The sequence below is a fragment of the Arvicanthis niloticus genome, chromosome 3 (assembly GCF_011762505.2).
Source record: "Arvicanthis niloticus isolate mArvNil1 chromosome 3, mArvNil1.pat.X, whole genome shotgun sequence".
Classification (NCBI taxonomy): Eukaryota; Metazoa; Chordata; class Mammalia; order Rodentia; family Muridae; genus Arvicanthis; species Arvicanthis niloticus.
Window position 1 is genome coordinate 98,884,275 of NC_047660.1, and position 19,751 is coordinate 98,904,025.

The window sequence follows — 19,751 nt, forward strand, 5'->3', positions numbered from 1 at the left end:
GCCTTTAGGTATCTCATGAATATGAAGATGTCTTGAGGCTCTAAAGCCTGTAGTCACACCCTGTGCTATGTAACTGATGGCCACAAACCTCTCTTTGGGAGGGGCTGCAGAGGGCTATGGCTATGTGAAAGGAACCAGGGGGCCCAGGAGGAAGGCCAAATTCCTACCATCCCTTTAGGGTCTCTGGGGTTCAAGGTCTGTGCTCAACCAGGTACCCAGCTGCCTTTCACAGCCCACTGCCCCACAGGGTATGATTTTGAAGATGAAGTAAATGGACTGGAAAGATCACTGGAGGAGGGAGATGAATAACCACAAATTATATAAATGAAAATAACGTTGTAGAGATTTGGCTTCCAGGTTCCATCTGCACCCCAGAGCTGACCTTTTGCCACAGTTCTCTGCACTCCATTCACTGCCAGCCCAGAAATAGCTTGTCCCCCAGAAGTTCTGATATACCTAAGCTCACAGATGAGAGAGACCACCACTGCTGCCCTAAAAACTGGCACAAGTAGGACCTGCTCAGAGCCCATAGAAACCAGGAATGACAGAGCAACCAGGGACACCATACGTGCTCCAGAGCTGACCTGTACAACAGGTTTCTGCACCCCAATTCTGCCTAGAGATAACTTGTCTCCCAAGACTGTTGACACACCTAAGATCACATGAATGCTGACACACCCAGACTCAAGATCACAGGAGAGACAGGCTTTAGTCAGTTAGATCAGCTAACACCAGAGATAACCAGATGGTGAGAGGCAAGCACAAGAACATAAACAACAGAAACCAAGGCTATTTAGAATCAACAGAACCCAGTTCTCCTACCACAGCAAGCCCTGGATGAAAAAGCAAGATTCTGATTTAATATTACATCTCATGATGACAATAGAGGACTTTAAGAAGAACATAAATAACTCCCTCAAATAAATACAGGAAAACACAGGTAAAAGGATAGAAGCCCTTAAGGAGGAAACAAAAAAAAAATTCCTCAAAGAATTGCAAGAAAACACAACCAAATAGATGAAGGAATTAAACAAAACCATACAGGATCTAAAAATAGAAATAGAAACAATAAAGAAATCACAAAGGGAGACAACTCTGGAGACAGAAAATCTAGGAAAGAGATCAGGAGTCATAGAGGCAAGCATCACCAACAGAATTCATGAGATAAGAGAGAGAATTCCAGATGTAGAAATTACCATAGAAAACATTGACACAGCAGACAAAAAATGCAAAATCCAAAAAGCTCCTAACCCAAAACATCCAGGAAATCCAGAACACAATGGAAAGACCAAACCCAAGAATAATAGGTATAGAAGAGAGCAAAGCATTCCAATTCAAAAGGCAAGTAAACATCTTCAACAAAATTATAGAAGAAAACTTCCCTAAACTAAAGAAAGAGATGGCCAAAAACATACAAGAAGCCACAGAACCCAAAACATATTGAAACAGAATAGAAATTCTTCCTACCACATAATAATCAAAACAGAAAATGCACAGAACAAAGAAAGAATATTAAAAGCAGTAAGGGAAAAAGGTCAAGTAATATATAAAGGCAGACCTATCAGAATTACACAAGACTTTTCAACAGGGGCTCTAAAAAAAGAGAAGTTCTTGGGCAGATATCACTGAGACTTGAATAGAACAAAAATGCCAGCCCAGGCTACTATACCCAGGAAAACTTTCAGCTACCATAGATAAAGAAACCAAGATAGTTGATGACAAAACCAAATATATATATATATATATATATATATATATATATATATATATATATATTTCCAGCCCTACAGAGGATAATAGATGGAAAAGTACAACACAAGGAGGGATACTACTTGCCCCAAAAGCAAGAAATTCGTTTTCTTACAATAAACCCAAAAGAAGATAGCCCCACAAACATAATTCCACCTCTAACAACAAAAATAACAGGAAGCAACAATCACTGGTTCTTAATATCTCTTAACATGAAAGAACACATCAGAATAAAAAACATAGAGTAACAGACTGCATATGTAAACAGGACCCAGATTTTGCAGCATACAGGAAATGTACCCCAGTAACAAAGACAGACACTACCTCAGAATAAAAGGCTGGAAAAATTTTTTCCAAGCAAATAGTTTCAAGAAACAAGCTGGAGTAGCCATTCTAATATCCAATATAATTGACATTCAACTAAAAGTTATTTTAAAATATGAGGAAGGAAACATCATACTCATTAAAGGAAAAATCTACTTAGATAAACTCCCAATTTTGAATATTTATGTGACAAATGCAAGGGCACACACATTTCTTTTAAAAAATTACTAAAGCTCAAAGCACACATGGAATATGACACCATAATAGTGGGAGACTTCAATACCTCACACTCATCAAGGGACAATCATGGAAACAGAAACAAAACAGAAACATGGTGAAACAAACAGAAATTTTGAACCAAATAGATTTAACAGATATCTATAGAACATTTCAACCTAAAACAAAAGAATATAACTTCTTCTCAGCAGCTCATGGTACCTTCTCCAAAATAGATTATATAATTGGACACAAAACAAGTCTCAACAGATACAATAAGATTGAAATTGTCTCACCCATCCTATCAGATCACCATGGACTAAGGCTGATCTTCAATAACAACAAAAACAACAGAAGAGCCACATATACATGGAAGGCTAAACAATGCTGTACTCAATGATAACTTGGTCAGGGAAGAAATAAAGAAATTAAAGGCTTTTTAGAATTCAATGAAAATTAATCTAACTTAATGAAAAATAATCCAAATTTATGGGACACAATGAAAGCAGCATTAAGAGAAAAACTCACAGATATAAGTGCATCAAAAAAGAAACTGGAGAGAGCATACACAGGCAGCTTGACAGCACACCTGAAAATTCTAGAACAAAAAGAAGCAAATACACCCAAGAGGAGTAGATACCAGGAAATAGTCAAATTCAGGGTTGAAATCAACCAAGTAGAAACAAAGAGAACTATACAAACAAACAACAAAACCAGGAGCTGGTTCTTTGAGAAAATCAACAAGATAGATAAACCTTTAGCCAGATAAAACAGAGGACACAGAGACAATATTCATATTAATAAAATAAGAACTAAAAAAGGAGACATAACAACAAAAACTGAGGAAATTAAGAAAACATCATCATATTCTACTATGAATGTCTATATTCAACAAAACTTGAAAATATGGATGAAATAGATAATTTTCTAGACAGATACTAGGTACCAAAGTTAAATCAGGATCAGATAAATCATCTAAACAGTCCCCTAACCCCTAAAAAATAGAAGCAGTCATTAAAAGTCTCTCCACTTCACCCCCCCCCCCCCAAAGTCCAGGACTAGATGGTTTTAGTGCAGAATTTTTTCAGACTTTCAAAGACCGAAACACCAATACTCTTCAAAATATTCCACAAAACAGAAGGAATACTATCTAATTCATTCTATGAAGCCACAGTCATGCTGATACCTAAACCACACAAAGACCCAACAAAGAAAATTTCAAACCAATTTCCCTTATGAAAATCTGCAAAAATACTCAATAAAAGTCTACCAAACTGAAGCCTAGAACACATCAAAATGATCATTCACCACTATCCATTAGGCTTTATTCCAGAGATCCAAGAATGATTCAATATGTGGAAATCCATCAATGTAATCCACTATATAAACAAACTCAAAGAAAAAAAACCACATGATCATCTCATTAGATGCTCAAAAAGAATTTGATAAAATTCAACACTACTTCATGTTAAAAGTCTTGTAAAAATCAGAAATTCAAGGCCCATACCTAAACATAGTCAAAGCAATATACAGCAAACCAGTATCCAACATCAAACTAAATGGAGAGAAACTTGAAGCAATCCCGCTAAAATCAGGGACTAGACAAGAGTGGCCACTTCCTTTCTATCTATTCAATATAGTACTCCAAGTTCTAGCCAGAGCAATTAGACAACAAAAGGAGGTCAAAAGGATAAAAAGTGGAAAGGAAAAAGTCGAAATACTACCATTTTGCAGATGATATGATAATATACTTAAGTGACCCCAAAAAATCTACCAGAGAACTTCTAAACATGACAAACAACTTCAGCAAGGTGGCTGAATATAAAATTAACTCAAACAAATCAGTAGCCTTCCTCTACTCAAAGGATAAATGGGTTGAGAAAGAAATTAGGGAAATCACACCCTTCACAATAGTTACAAATAATATAAAATATCTTGGTGTGACTCTAACCAAGAAAGTGAAAGATCTGTAGGACAAGAATTCAAGTCTTTGAAGAAAGAAAGTAAAGAAGACCTCAGAAGATGGAAAGATATCCTATGTTCATGGATTGGCAGGATTAACATAATAAAAATGACCATTTTACCAAAAGCAATCTATAGATTCAATGCAATTTCCATCAAAATTCCATCCCAATTCTTCACAGAGATAGAAAAAGCAATTCTCAAATTAATTTGAACAAAAAACCCAGGATAGTGGAAAACTATTCTCAACAATAAAAGAACATCTAGGTGAATCACCATCCATGACCTTAAGCTTTACTACAGAACAATAGTGATAAAAACTGCATTGTGTTGGTACAGAGAAAGACAAGTAGATCAATGGAATAGAATTTAAGACCCCAGAATTAAACCCACATAACCTGATCTTTGACAAAAAGGCTGAAACCATCTAGTAGAAAAAAGACAGCATACTCAACAAATGATGCTAGCTCAAGTGGTGGTCGGCATGCAGAAGAATGCACATTGACCCATACTTATCTCCTTGTACAAAGTTCAAGTCCAAGTAGATCAAGAACCTCCACATAAAACCAGACACTTTGAATCTGATAGAAGAGAAAGTGGAAAAGAACCTTGAACACATCAGCACAGGGGAAAATTTCCTGAACAGAACACCAATGGCTTATGCTCTAAGACCAACAATCAATAAATGGTACCTCATAAAATTGAAAAGCTTCTGTAAGGCAAAGGACACTTTCATTAGGAAAAAGCAGCAACCTACAGATTAAGAAAAGATGTCTACAAATCCTATATCTGATAGAGGGCTAATGTCCAATATATACAAAGAACACAAGAAGTCAAACTCCAGAGAACAAAATAACCCTATTAAAAATATGGGTACAGGGTCTGCTCCTATGAAGACACCATATCCTGACCCATCCTAGAGGAACCACTGTACTCAGTTGAGAAGGTAAGAACTATCCCCCACAACCCTATACCCCAGAGCTGCAGCTAGGAGCCTCGGACACTCAAGACCCATCACCCAACCAAACCCCACCCACTGAAATACCACTCCCCTTACTCCCCTTTCTTGGTCCTTTCCACTGGGGTGGACTCCTAGCTGGTCTGCTCATGTGAATATACCATATTCTGACCTATCCCAGAGGAACCACTGTACTCAGAGAAGCTGAGAATTCACTGCACTCCAAGCAGTTGAGGAAGCTGAATTCTAACATGCCAAAGATCATAGGATTTCAGGATCCCAGAGGCAGCCTGAGTCCTAGGAGCTCTTCTACACAGGATCTCAGAATCACAGGATCACAGAGACAGTTGGACTCTGAGGAGTTCTGACACAAGCTAGACAACAGGAGAGACAGGCTCCAGTCAGAGACAGTCAGTACAGGTAGCACTAGAGATAACCAGATGGTGAAAGGCAACCACAAGAACATAAGCAACAATTACCAAGGATCCCTGGCATCATCAGAACCCAGTTCTCCCACCATAGCAAGTCCTGGATACCCCATCACACCAGAAAAACAGGATTCAGAATTAAAATCACTTCTCATGATAATGATGAAGGACTTTAAGAAGGACATAAATAACTCCCTTAAAGAAATACAGGATGGAGGGCTGGAGAGATAGCTCAGTGGTTAAGAGCACTGACTGCTCTTCCAAAGGTCCTGAGTTCAATTCCCAGCCAGCCACATGGTGGCTCACAACCATCTGTAATGGTATCCAATGCCCTCTTCTGATGTGTCTGATGACAGCTACAGTGTACCCATGTAAATAAAATAAATAAATTTTTTAAAAAATAAATCTTTTAAAAGGGGAGGAGTGGCTGAAGAGATGGCTCACTGGTTAAGAGCAGTGACTGCTCTTCCAGAGGTCCTGAGTTCAATTACCAGCAATCACATAGTGGTGCCCAGACATCCCCATTTGTAATGGGATCCAATGCCCTCTTCTGTTGTATCTGAAGACAGCTATGGTGGACTCATAAGTAAAATAAATAAAAAAAATCTTGGAAGAAGGAGAGAAAGAATGAAAGAAAGAAAGAAAGAAAGAAAGAAAGAAAGAAAGAAAGAACACAGGTAAACAGGTAGAAGCCCTTAAAGAGGAAACACAAAAATCCATTAAAGAACTGCAAGAAAACACAACCAAACAGGTGAAGGATTTAAACAAAATCATCCAGAATCTAAAAATTGAAGTAGAAACAACAACAACAACAACAACAAAAAAAATTCCAAAGGGAGACTACCCTTGAGATAGAAAACCTAGGAAAGAGAACAGGAGTGATAGATGCAAGCATCACCAACAGAATTCAAGAGATAGAAGAGAGAATCTTGAGTGCAGAAGATACCATGGAAAACATTGACACAACTGTCAAAGAAAATGCTCCTAACCAAAAACATTGAGGAAATCTAGTGAGAATTTGATGGAAACACAATGAGAAGACCAAAACTAAGGATAATAGGTATCAATGAGAGTGAAGATTCTCAACTTAAAGGGACAGGAAATATCTTCAACAAAATTATAGAAAAAACTTCCCTAACCTAAAGAGAGGCCCACGAACATACAAGGAGCCTCCATAACTCCAAATAGACTAGACCAGAAAAGAAATTGCTTCCGTCACACAATAACAAAAACATCAAATGCACAAAACAAAGAAAAAAAATAATAAAATCAGTCAGGGAAAAAGGTCAAGTAACATGTAAAGGCAAACATATAAGAATTGCAACATACTTCTCACCAGAGGACTATAAAAGCGAGAAGATCCTGGACTGATATATACAGACCCTAAGAGAACACAAATGCCAGCCCAGATAACTATACCCAGGAAAACTCTCAATCACTAAAAATGGAGAAACCAAGATATTCCATGGCAAAACCAAGTTTACACACTATCTTTCCACAAATCCAGCCCTACAAAGAATAATAGATGGAAAACTCCAACACAAGGAGGGAAACTACAGCCTAGAAAGAACAAGAAAGTAATCTTCCAACAAACCCAAAAGAAGATAGCTACACAAACATAATTCCACCTCCAATAACAAAAATAACAGGAAGCAACAAAATTTTCCTTAATATCTGTTATCAATAAACTCAATTCCCCAATAAAAAGATGTAGACTAATATACTAGATATGTAAACAGGAAATGCACCTCAGTGACAAAGACAGACACTACCTCAGAGTAAAAGGATGGAAAAACAATTTTCCAAGCAAGTGGTAAGAAACAAGCTAGAGTAGCCATTCTAATATTGAATAAAATCGACTTTCAGTAAAAAGTTGTCAAAAACAATAAAGAGGGACACTTCATACCTGTCAACAAAAAATAATCTATCAAGATTAACTCTCAATTCTGAACATCTATGCTTCAAATACAAGGGCACACACATGCATAAAAAAACTTTAATAAAGCTCAAAGCACACATTGCACCTCACACAATAATAGTCAGGGACTTCAACACCCCACTCTTATCAATGGACGGGTCATGGAAACAGAAACTAAACAGAGACATAAAGAAACTAACAGAAGTTATGGAACAAATGGATTTATCTGATACCTATAGAATAGTTCATCCTAAAACAAAAGAATATACCTTTTTCTCAGCACCTCATGGTACCTTCTCCAAAATACAGCATATGATTGGTCACAAAACAGGCCTCAACAGATACAAAAAGATTGAAATAATCCCTTGCACCCTATCAGACAACCATGGACTAAGGCTGGTCGTTAATCATGACAAAAACAATGGAAAGCCCACATACACATGGAAACTGAACAACACTCTATTCAATGATAACTTGGTCAAGGAAGAAATAAAGAAAGAAATTAAAGACTTTTTAGAGTTTAATGAAAATGAGGACACATGATACCAAAACTTGTGGGACTCCATGAAAGCAGTGCTAGAAGGAAAACTCGTAGCTCTAAGTGCCTACCAAAAAAAACCAAAAAACAAAAAACAAAAAACTGGAGACAGCATACACTAACAACTTGACAGCACACCTGAAAGCTTTAGAACAAAAAGAAGCAAATACACCCAAGAGGAGTAGACAGCAGAAAATAATCAAACTCAGGACTGAAACCAACCAAGTAGAAACAGAAAGAACTATACAAAATATCAACAAAACCAGGAGCTGGTTCTTTGAGAAAATCAACAAGATAGATAAACCCTTAGCCAGACTAACCAAAGGGCACAGAGAAAGTATCCAAATTAATAAAACCAGAACTGAAAAGGGAGACATAAAAACAGAAACTAAGGAAATTCAAAAAATCATCAGATCCTACTACAAAGGCCTATACTCAACAAAATTGGAAAATCTGGATGAAATGGACAATTTTCTAGACAGATACCAGGTACCAAACTTAAATTAGGAGCAGATAAACCATCTAAACAGTCCTATAAGCTCTAAAGAAATAGCAGCAGTCATTAAAAGTCTCCCCACCAAAAAAAAAAAAAAAAAAAAAAAAAAAAAAAAAGCTCAGGACCAGATGGTTTTAGTGCAGAATTCTATCAGACCTTCAAGGAAGACCTAATACCAATTCTCTTCAAACTTTTCCACAAAATAGAATCAGAAGGAACACTACCCAATTTGGTGTATGAAGCCACAATTATGCTCATATCTAATCCACCCCAAGACCAAACAAAGAAAGAGAACTTCAGACCAATCTCCCTTATGAATATTAATGCAAAACTAATCGACAAAATTCTCAAAAACCAAATCCAAGAACACATCAAAACAATCATCCATCATGATCAAGTAGGCTTTATCCCAAGAATGAAGGGATAGCTCAATATTCAGAAATCCATCAATGAAATATACTATATAAACAATATATAAACAAACTCAAAGAAAAAAACCAAATGATCATCTCACTAGATGCTGAGAAAGCATTTGACAAAATTCAACAGCCCTTCATGGTAAAAGTCTTCGAAAGATCAGGAATTCAAGGCACATACCTAAACATAGTAAAAGCAATATACAGCAAGCTAGAAGCCAACATCAAACTAAATGGAGAGAAACTTGAGGCAATCCCACTAAGATCAGTGCCTAGACAAGGCTGCCCACTCTCTCCCTACCTATTCAATATAGTACTCCAAGTCCTAGCCAGAGCAATTAGACAACAAAAGGAAGTCAAATGGATACAAACAGGAAAGGAAGAAGTCAAAATTTCACTATTTGCAGATGATATGATAGTATACTTAAGTGACCCTAAAACTTCCAGCAGAGAACTCCTAAACCTGATAAACAACTATAGCAAAGTGGCTGGATATAAAATCAACTCAAACAAATCAGTAGTTTTCCTCTACTCAAATGATAAACAGACTGATAAAGAAATTAGGGAAATGACACCCTTCAAAATAGTCACAAATAATATAAAATACCTTGGTGTGAATCTAACCAAGCAAGTGAAAGATCTGTATGACAAGAACTTCAAGTCTCTGAAGAAAGAAATCGAAGAAGATCTGAGAAGATGGAAAGATCTCCCATGCTCATGGATTGGCAGGATTAATATAGTAAAAATGGCCATCTTGCCAAAAGTAATCTACAGATTCAATGAAATCCCCATTAAAATTCCAACTCAATTCTTCATAGAGATAGAAAGAACAATTTGCAAATTCATTTTGAATAACAAAACTCCCAAGATAGAGAAAACTATTCTCAACAATAAAAGAATTTCTGGGGGAATCACCATCCCTGACCTCAACCTGTACTACAGAGTAACAGTGATAAAAACTGCATGGTATTGGTACAGAGACAGGCCGGAAGATCAATGGAATAGAATTGAAGACTCAGAAATGAACCCACACACCTATGGTCACTTGATCTTTGACAAAGGAGCTAAAACCATCCAGTGAGAAAAGGACAGCATTTTCAACAAATGATTCAACTGGAGGTCAGCATGTAGAAGAATGCAAATTGATTTATTCTTATCCCCTTGTACAAAGCTTAAGTCCAAGTGGTTAAAGAACCTACACATAAAACCAGGTACACTGACACCAATAGAAGATAAGTTGTAGAAAAACCTTGAATAATTGGGCACAAGGAAAAAGTTCCTGAACAGAAAATCAATGGCTTATGCTCTAAGATCAAGAATTCACAAGTGGGACTTCATAAAATTGCAAAGCTTCTGTAAAGCAAAGGACACTGTCAATAGCACAAAATGGCAACCAACAGATTGGGAAAAGATCTTTTCCAATCCTTCATCTGATAGAGGGATAATATCTAATATATACAAAGAACTCAATAAATTAGACTCCAGACAAACAAGTAACCCTATTAAAAATGGGGTACAGAATCAAACAAAGAATTTTCAACTGAGGAAACTTGAATAGCTGAGAAGCACCTACAGAAATGTTCAACATCCTTAATCATCAGGGAAATGCAAATCAAAACAATTCTGAGATGCCACCTCACACTAGTCAGAATGGCCAAAATCAAAAACTCAGGTGATAGCAGATGTTGGCAAGGATACAAAGAAAGAGGAACACTCCATTGTTAGAGGGATTGCAAGGTGATTCAACCATTTGGGGAATCAGTCTGATGGTTCCTAGAAAATTGGACATAACATTACCTGAGGACCCAGCTATACCACTCCTGGGCATATACTCAAAAGATGCTCCAACATAGAACAAGGACACATGCTCCACTATGTTCATAGCAGCCTTGTTTATAATAGCTAGAAGCTAGAAAAGAGCCCAGATGTCCATCAACAAAAAATGGATACAGAAAATGTGGTACATTTACACAATGGAGTATTACTCAGCTATTAAAAACAATGAATTCATGAAATTTTTAGGCAAATGGATGGAACTAGAAAATATCACCCTGAGTGAGATAACCCAATCACAAAAGAACACATGGTATGCACTCACTGGTAAGTGGATATTAACCCAAAAGCCTGCAATACCCAAGATACAACTCACAGACCACATGAAGCTCATGAAGAAGGAAGATCAAAGTGTGGGTACTTCAGTCCTTCTTTGAAGGAGTCACAAAATACTAATGGGAGCAAATATGGAGACAAAGTTGGGACAGAAACTGAAGGAGCAGCCCTCTGGAGACCATTTCACCTGGGTAACCATCTCATGTGCATTCACCAAAGGCAGATGCTGATGTGGATGCCAGGAAGTGCATGCTGACAAGAGCCTGAAATATCTGTCTCCTTAGAGTTCTGCCAGAGCCTGACATACTAGTATGCTCACAGCTAACCACTGAACTGATTATGAGCTTCCCAATGAAGGAGTTAGAGATAAGACTGAAGGAGCTGAAAGGGTTTGTAGCCCTATGGGGAGAGCAACAATACCAACCAACCAGAGCTTCCAGGGTCTAAACCACCAGCCTGGGAGAACATAGGGAGAGACTCATGCCTCCAGCTGTATATGTAGGAGTAGAAGGCCTTGTTCAGGCATTGATGGGAGAGGAAGTCCTTGGTCCTGTGAAGGCTGGATGCCCCAGTGAGGGGGATTTCAAGGGCAGGGATGTGGGAGTAGGTAGGTGGGTGGGGGCACATCTTCATAGAAGCAAGAGGAGGGGTGATAGGATAGGGGTGTTCTGGATAGGGGGCAAGTGGAAAAAGGGGATAACATCTAAAATGTAAATAAAATATTTAATAAAAATTATTTTTAAAAAAAGGTGGGGAGAAATTGGGGGAAGAGAGAAATATGACCAAAATATATTGTCTGAAACACTTTTTTCAATTAAAAAAGATTTTGGTAATTTAAAAAGACAAAAAAATAGGGTACAGAGTTAAACAAAGAATTCTCAACTGAGGAATCTCAAATGGCTGAGAAGCATTTTTTAAAAATTCAACATTCTTGGTCATCAGAGAAATGCAAATCACAATGACCCTGAGTTTCCACCTCACACCAGTCAGAATGGCTGAGATGAAAACTCAGGTGACAGCAGACCAGACGCTGGCAATGATGTGGAGAAGGAGGAACACTCCTCCATTTTTGGTCAGACTGCAAGCTGGTATAACCACTCTGAAAATCAGTCTGGCGCCTCCTCAGAAAATTGGACATACTATTTATTACCTGAGGACACAGCTATACCACTCCTGGGCATGTATTCAAAAGATGATCCAACATATAACAAGCACACATGCTTCACTATCTTCATCGTAACCTTATTTATAATAGCCAGAAGCTGGAAACAACCCAGATGTCCATCAACAGAGGATTGGATACATAAAATGTGGTGCATTCATACAATGAAGTACTACTCAGTTATTAAAAACAATGATTTCATGAAATTCACATGCAAATGGATGGAACTAGAAAATATCCTGAGTGAGGTAACCCAATCACAAAAGAACACACCTAGTACATACTCATTGATAAGTGGATATTAGGGGGAAAGCTCTGAATACCCATGAAACAATTCACAGACTATATGAAGCTCAAGAAGAAAGACCAAAGTGTGGGTGCTTCAGTCTTACTTAGGAGGGGGAACAAAATAATCATGGGAGATAGAAAGTGGGAGGGATTTGGAAGAAAGAAAGAAAGGGGGGATGGGAAAAGGGAAGCAGGATGAGGTATGAGAGGAGACAGAGTCTGGAAATTGAACAGAGGTGTGTGACAATGGGGGATAGGGAACTGGGGGTAGCCACCAGAAAGTCCCAGGTGCCAGGAAAGCAAGAGGGTCCCAGGACCTAATGGGGATGACATTACCAACAAAGGGGAGGAAGAATCTATAGAGACCACACCCAGAGTTTAGGTATGCCCTTCCCCCCGTTGAGGGATTAGCCACCCACCCATCTCCAAAATTTTAACCCAGAATTGCTCCTGTCTAAAAGAAATACAAGGACAAAGAATGGAGCAGAGATGGAAGGAAAAGCCATCCAGAGACAGCCCTGCATGGGGATCCATCTCATATGTAGCCACCAAACCCAGACATTATTGGTGATGCCAAGAAGTGCTTGCTAACAGGAGCCTGATATAGCTGTCTCCTGAGAGGCTCTGCCAGAACCTGACCAATACCAAAGAAGATCCAACCATTGGACTGAGCATGGGGATCCCAATGGAGGAGTTAGGGGAAGGACTGAAGAAGCTAAAGGGGTTTGCAATCCCATAAGAAGAACAACAATATCAACCAACCAGACCCCCCAGAGGTCCCAAGGACCAAAGCACCAACCAAAGAGTACACATGGAGGGACCCATGGCTCCAGCTGCATATGTAACAGAGGATGGCCTTATCTGTCATGAATGGGAGGGGCCTTTGGTCCTGTGGAGGCTTGATGCCCCAGTGTAGGGGAATGCTAGAGCAGTGAGGCAGGAGTGGGTGGGTGGGTAGGGGAGCATTTTCATAGAAGTAGGAGAGAGGGTGAATTGGATGGGGGTTTGCGGAGGGGGAAACAAGGAGGAAGGATAACATTTGAAATGTAAATAAATAAAATAATAAAAATATGTAAAAATTTTCTTAAAAAAGAAAATACTTTGTGGGTCAGAGAGATGGCTCAGTGGTTAAGAGTACAGGCTGCTTTTCCAGAAGTCCTGAGTTCAATTCCCAGCAATCACATGGTACCTCATAAACATCTGTCATGGGGTCCAATGCCCTCTTCTGGTGTGTATGAAGACAGCTACAGTGTACTTACATACATAAAACAAATAAAATCTTTAAAAGAAAGAAAGAAAAAAGAAAGGAAGGAAGGAAGGAAGGAAGGAAATGCTTTACTACCTTTAAAAAGTTGATAGAAAAATCTAAGTCATATAAAATAAATTTAATAGCAGTTTGTTGTCAGTTCCACAATGCTGAAAAAGTAGGACAGAAACACACACATGCACACACAAATGCACACACACACATATAGACACACATACACACACATGAACACACACAGGAGTTTCTTTTAAATTATCAAGAAAATCTCATCCAAATTTTCTATGGAAAATAATACCTCTTTATAATATTATTTATATTTATGTATAATGACAGTGTATGTAGCTATTGTTGAAAACAATGGTAAAGTGCTGTTTCAGTACCTAATACAATTATTTTGTGATTGGTCAGGACTTCTTAAGATTTGTCACTCTTTTATATGTAGAATTTGTCAAGGCTATTTTTCTTTTTTTTTTTTTTTTCTTTTTTATTTCTTTGGTTTTTTGAGACAGGGTTTCTCTGTATAGCCCGGGCTATCCTGGAACTCACTCTATAGACCAGGCTTGCCTCAAACTCAGAAATCCACCTGCCTCTGCCTCCCAAGTGCTGGGATTAAAGACGTGCGCCACCACCTACCGTCCAAGGTTTTCTTTTTTTATATTAGTTAATTTTCTCACTATTGGAACAGAACATTCTAACAAAAAGCAACTTAAGGAAAAATTTGTCTTACAGTTCCAGGGTCCAGTCCATCACGACAGGGATCTCACAGTGTCAGAAGCACTATGCAGCTGGTCATATAGCACCAACAGTCAGCAGTCAGAGGAGTCATTTACAAAACAGAATTAACAACCACACGCTCAAGAGAATATTTATTCATGTTTTTATGTAATCATGATTTATAGTTTTCTCATAAGGAACTCTACTCAAGTTAATTTGCTTCAAGAACAGAAAACATAAATTTTTACAACTTTGTTATAATCTGCCTTTCGGATTTTCTCACTAATGTGTTTGGTAAATGCATTGATTTACAACTTTTGTTGTGTGGTTATAAGTTTATGTAACTACATCCAGGGTGGAATGTGACATTTGGAATGTAATCTGTTCTGTGGCCAAGGTCACTCACTCATAATAAACTCTAATTCTACGAATAAACTAATTCTCTTTGGAGTGACAGCTGTGTTTAGGATCAACAATCTAAATGTAACAAATTAATTTAGCTTATTCTTTTTTAAGTGAGAGTACTATAAACATTCAATTTATAAAGAATTCACTCATATAAATTAGGCTAGGAAATTTCTCCAACTAAAGGTGGTCTGTCTGGTTTCTACCATACTTATGAATAGGCCATTTTGAAATGACTACCATATGCAAGATACTAAAGTAAGAAATGAACAGAGAAAATGGGCAGTCAAGCACAAGGGCCGAGGCGTCCAGCAAGGTCCAGCCATGGATGCCACAAGAACTTGGGGAGAAAGAGAACCAGAGTTCTGTTGAAAGTAAATCAAAGATTTAGTCACTGTAATTGTTTCAACGTATACTTTCAGAACCCCCAATGCAGTGTTTCCCAATGGAAGAGGAAACTCTGAGAAGGACTTTCCGATTATCTACCAGGAAGAAACTAAGCAATAGACCTGAAGTGTAGTATATTTTCTAAGAAAGCTTTGTCTTAAGTGGGATGTTTCATTATTCCTTAAGGAGAAAAATAAAGATAGAAATGTAAAAAGAAGAAAACATCTGAAATACAAATAAATAATGAGGAAGTCCTCATCAACTTGGGTCTTCTTGAGAAGGTGAACATGACCTTAGCTGGGCTTTAAGACAAATGGGCCACTGGATTCATGGAGATGTATTCCAAAATAATGCTATTTATAAAATGTATTTTACTGTGAAAAGAGTCAAATTTTTAAAGGTGTAGGTGCTATTATTAAATTCTGTAGCAGGCATGGTATCAAGAATACTGTTGTTCAAACCAATAGCAACGATTTTGCCTAACATTTACTGGTAAGCTTCTAATGACTAATAACCTGTCTTCCGTACCAGATTTCATGCCCTATCCCCAGAGCACTAGCTTTACAATATTGTGTACTGTAAGTCACATTCATGTCAACAAACTGAAGAACAGCTTAAAAGATACATATCATATTATTTAACCGTAGGACTATTTTGAGTACATACTGCCTATATGGGAGAGGTGAACTAACTACTCTTGAGCATATAAAATATTTGAGGTTACTAGAGTTTAAAATTATGCATAGGGATAATTACTAGAATATATGACTAGTATATAGATCTAAGACACTGAAGCTGGTCTACCACATGACAATAAAGAAACACAGCTATAGGAAGGGGGAATATATACATATCTATATGGTATCTATATAGTAATAATGTATATGGTAACTGTAAAAGTATTCATGCCAAATTCTTATTTTCTATATATTGTTTGTTACATTATTTTATAAATATTTAAATATAGGACATCAGCCAACTATAACAGAGTAAAACAAGAAACTATTAAACCCCGAGGAATCTGAGGGGCCCTCAGATATCCTTTTTCCTTTGTCAGTGATTATGAGGAGCTTTCCAAGCCCTCATTAGCAAGTTGCAAGACCTGGAATATTTGCAACCAAAGCTGATCTTACTAGGAGATGTTTTTTTCTGTTTTTCTCTTTGTGTCTTTACCATTTCCCACCCCCAGACCAATGAAAGTCAGTGTCCTTGGTCTCTACTGGCCATTTAACATCCTCTGGCTTCAGTGAGATAATGAGCACAATCCCGTAAGGACCTTGTTATGACTGAGGGGCAGGGCTGGATGAACATTTATCTCCTCTAGCCTGGGGGCTACTGCTGAATATTTACTTTAGGTTTTCCCAGTGGGAGAAAAACACAGGAATAGAAAAGAGTGCCCAACTGGAAAGCAGCCAGTGAGCAGCCTGGACAGAATCTGGCACTATTTTGAGGCTAAGGAAGAAGCTGAAAAATGAGCGTAGTGTAGATCAGCTTGGTCTGATTTGATCTTGGTCTTGATCTGGCTGAGAACTCCGCTCCTTGCTGTACCTCCTCACCATGGAATTGTTGTATAAAACATTCACCGGGTCTTAGGGTAAATTTCTAATGTGTCAGATACTGGTAATTTTGTCATTTTTAAAAAGATCATATATTCTGAGCATTGAATTATTTTGGGTGCAGAAGGAAGTTTTAGGAAGTCATACTGATGCTGACGAGATGTGCATCTCCCAGCAGCTGTGTTGTAAGCTATTTCTGCTATTCCCCATTGTGCTAAAGGAAATGTGTCCTACCATTCATTCAATGGCATCTCACTGCCAACCAACCATTACAAAGATGGTTTGATTGTTTTTCAAATATTGTTTCAGCATATGATTATTTCTCTTATAGAAATATATAATCCCACCAAGCCATTATCACTTGTTGAGAAAAATAGTTTTGACTATATGAAACATTTCATCTAGTGAATTTTTTTCAGCACACTGTATGTTAAAATTTGGAGAACAGTGCCTTGAAATTGTCCCTTTTTTTCCTGTTAAACCAACATGCAACTATCTGTTCAGTATAAAAATATATTGTTTTGGTAAATACAGGCAGCTTTTATATTGTGTATCCCTTGTTACTGCCATAACTGGATGCAAACCAACTAAGACTTTTAATTATACCATTTTGTCATACTAAAACTTTCTGATAGCAAAAATTTATTTTATTTTAGAAATCTTCAACTTCTCATTGGTTTATGTTGATGTAGCATTGCTTTAGTATCCAATATGTCTTTATTCTGAAGCAGGTTTTAATGATCCTGGAGTAGCAGGAGGTGCAACACAAGAATTACATATTACGTGTTCTGCTACTGGACATTGGACCGAATGCCTTGGGCATGGTACATACTTTACTTAGGCTTTTCTGTATCTGTATAAGTATAGCTCATCTCAAATAGCATAGAATTCTCCCCAATATTTAGGTTTTATAGGTCCTACAATGAGATAAATAGATATAATTTAGTTTCTAAATCTGGGAAAGTGTTCTTTAACAATTTTTTCAAGTTGATACATTCTAATCTTCAGGGAAGCTTATTAAGGCTCAGGGTGTTCTAAAGCAGACCCTTAAGAGTCAGTAAGTAAACAACTCAGAAGATTCTGGGAGTCCCTGAACTGTACAAGATGTACTGGGACCCCTCCTGCCTAGAAGAGGCAAATCAGCTAAGTTGCTTAGGAGACAGAGATCAACTGACCTTCTCGGAAGAATCTCAGACTAACTGAGCTGCCTAGAAGAGGCACTTTCTGACCTATAGAGATGCCTTTAAATTATTCACTGAGTCCCAGGGTTCTAGCTTTCATGAGTTGACTTTTGATGATGCAACCAGCTCAAGCCATTTCTGCTCCTGTGAGTAACCTTTTATTCATACTCCTGTAAGTAACTTTAATAAAAGTCATTAGTTCTCTGAGTTGGACTTTGGTGGTGTTCTTACTTTGGTCTGTTGTTGATTCCCTGTCATGAGTGAGCATATGCTTGTTCATGTAGTATCACACAACAGCAAGGACCAGATTCCCAACTTGTGACAACATGTCATCTTTGTCTGTTGTGCCAGCTACTCTCACTGGTATCTCACAACACCATCTCAGAAGAATAAAGAGATTATATTCTTTATTTAATTGTTTATAAAAATACTAAGTGCACACTAGAAATGACTATGATAATGTAATATGTATTGAAATAAAAAACAAAGTCATATTATTTAAACTTAACATGCACCAATAATGGGCTCTAATGTGCTCAGAGGTACCAATGTATTTTATTCAACAGGTAAGAAAACATTTAAGAGCATTTACATCTAAAAACACCTAGAATACATTCAAGGACACACAGAATGTGATAGAAACATAGATGTAATTCAATAAACCCACCAGAAGTTCTAGTCCCTTCAGCATTTCCTCTGAGACTTTAAAAGTCATTTATCAACAGATAGAGGTAAATTACATGGTTTCTAAGTAGCTAGCCTAGTCGTTCTGTGAAATCTTCTTGTCCTAGGACGACTAACTTGATGGTTTCCTCTTGTCACAGACACACTGGCACATGCATCTTTCTTTCAGAGTAACAAGAGGAAATGAATAAAAAACTTTCTTCAGTTCTATCATGATACACAACAGGATTGCTTTTCTAATGAGAATTCACATTTGAATTGTGTGTAAATAAAATTATTTAAAATGAAACCATAATCTAAACACCTGATTTTCAAAATTATTTTCAAATTATAAGGACTCTGACTATTTCTATGTCCATACAAATAACACTTCTGAAAAGGGGGAGTAAAAAATGAAAAATGTAAAAAAAAGCAAGAAACATGAGCAAGCATGCAGCATCATAAATTGCCCATAGTGTATCAAAAACTTGGGTTGTAATACTTTTATATAAAAATTAATTTCAACACTAGACAAAAAATTCTGACGTGATTTACAAACACACAACATATGTTTAGTGATTTGTGGTTTTTCTTTAGCAAAATTTTTGATAATAATAGAGCCTGATCTAACTGGTCCAGAAGCACTTCATTACCAATTCAAGGTATGATGATCATAGCTGTGTGGTGCTCTGTGATATATGGAAATTACTGGTGACCATAATTTAAACTCCTCAGTGGCTGTAACCAGAACACTTATCACCAAAGTGATGCAGCAATGCAGAACCAAGAGGATAAATATTCAGGTGTAACCCACCTGCAGCTCTTTGAGAAGAAACAACATATGGAACAAGTATTCAAGTCAATCCAACAGCTAGGAGAAGGATTTGTGTACTTCTGGATGACTTGTAAAATAGTTGTTAGAAAGGTTTATGAGCTGTGTAGTATCATAAGCAGGTATATATTCATAGTTTCTCATTTGCTTTTCCCCCTCATCTATAATGTCAGAGGTAATGT